Raw genomic sequence first — 1812 nt, 5'->3', positions numbered from 1 at the left:
CTATCAACTCACAAAGAGCAACTGTAACAACTAGACACTCACAGGCGACATCTGGAAAACATTACATCGACTGGGAAAGGAGCAAGAAGGTTTGAGGGTTCATAAATGGGGAAAATAATGTATAAAAGGCGAAAGTTTTTCATAGGCTTATGGATAGGCGAGATACATGGATATACGATGTATGATGATATTGAAGTAATAACTGAAAAGGCAAAATTCTGTGAAATATATTTTGTTTAGTGATTTTGCAAGTTATGGACACACGTGGCCAACTTTCTTTTTTTCTTTCTTTTATAATTAGCTTTATAAGAAATTGAAGTTTGAGGGCAAATCTTACCACTCTTAGATCTGATATTGGATTTTTTTTATTTCTGAAGTGCACTCCCCTGGAATTTTTTTCTCCAAAGTCTTCTAGGTTTATAGCGGTTTGTTCTCCGTTGGAGTTTCTGATCGATGTTCATAGGACGCTCTCCGTTTTGGATCACTAGGGACTGATCTTTCCTGTCACTGCCTTCGTTCTCCTGTATTCCTCAGCTTCTCCTTTCTCTTCATTTCTCTTTCCCTCTCCATCTTCCTTGGAACTTCGTCCTCTCTCTGCCCCCGCTCTTCGGAATCCTTCCTCCTCTCTCTTTCTCTGCGCTTCTCCTTACTTTTATCCTTTTCTTTACTCTGTTCTCTCTTACTTCTTTCGCGGGATTCACGCGCTCCTTGCTGCTCTCATGCCTGTCTCTGTTTTTCTCTCTTTCTCTGCTCCTGTCCCTGTGCTTATCCTTCTTCTTGTCCTTCCTCCCTTGGTGTTCTTCTCTCTCTCTCCTCTCTGCTCTCTCTCGTCTCCTTCTTGCTGGTCCTCTCTTCTTTTCCTTCTGATCTCTTCATTCCCTTCTTTATCACGTCTTGCTTCTTGATGGTGGTGTTAAGTCTGTGCAAAATCCGTCTCTGCGGAAGAAGAAGCATTAATTGATGATTTTCTTAGGGAATACGTTAATATAATTACAAAGCCTATGAAATGGATATCTATCGTCATGTAGATAGTAATATACACACTTCATGACACACCACTCCCAATACCTTCATCAGGTCCATCTATCGGAAACGGGCTTCTTATCCTGGAAATATGAATAAAATTAGTATCTGAGGGTAAAGATAGACCTAAATAGCTAAATGGTAATGAACTGAAGTTCAACAGATTTTTCCGTTAGATAAGCCTACAAGCAACTGTGTGTGTTATCATTATTATTAGGAAAGTTGAAACGCAACATAAGAAGAATGAAACCATAATATTTATAATGTAGAATAGACTGTCTCTGGAAAAATTACAATATTGTGCCAAAATATCTTCATTTTCTGCATCTGATCACTGCAAATTGTTTGGTGGCACAGCACATATTTTTCCAAGAAGAAAAAATAGAAAACAGAATAGCATAAATCTTATCAAGGCTGAAGTCAACACTCCTGTCGGTAAATATTCTTAGGACTTATGCACGTACGTAACTGGCCCATGCAAATTACATGTCTATTGGCCCTTATTTATGCTCAACAAGAGCCAACAGATGGACGATAGCTCATATATGTCTGGAACGAGAAGACTGTAACCTCTCTAGCAATTTAGCACCGAACATGAAATCATCCAAGCTCTATCGTGCCACGTATACATGGTTGGAGGTTTGTTGGCCTTTGAGGGCTCTCCGTCGCCCCTACACGAGGCTGAGGTGATTGTGGATCGTCTTACGAAAGGATTTGGATAGTTTATGACTTTAGTCTTCCTTCAAAATCACAGCAAGTTTTGAGTAAATCTGATAGTCCTAACATTAC

General features: G+C 39.6%; 1 pseudogene; it reads right to left on the bottom strand.

Moving 5' to 3' along the window:
- LOC119591861 overlaps window positions 1-1083 on the bottom strand; it is a 1793-nt pseudogene extending 710 nt beyond the window's left edge.
- Between the last annotated feature and the right edge of the window lie 729 nt (window positions 1084-1812).

This window comes from Penaeus monodon, chromosome 29, assembly GCF_015228065.2.
Source record: "Penaeus monodon isolate SGIC_2016 chromosome 29, NSTDA_Pmon_1, whole genome shotgun sequence".
NCBI classification, from domain to species: domain Eukaryota; kingdom Metazoa; phylum Arthropoda; class Malacostraca; order Decapoda; family Penaeidae; genus Penaeus; species Penaeus monodon.
Note: the sequence above shows the minus strand (reverse complement) of the source record. Positions and strands in the feature narration are given on the sequence as shown.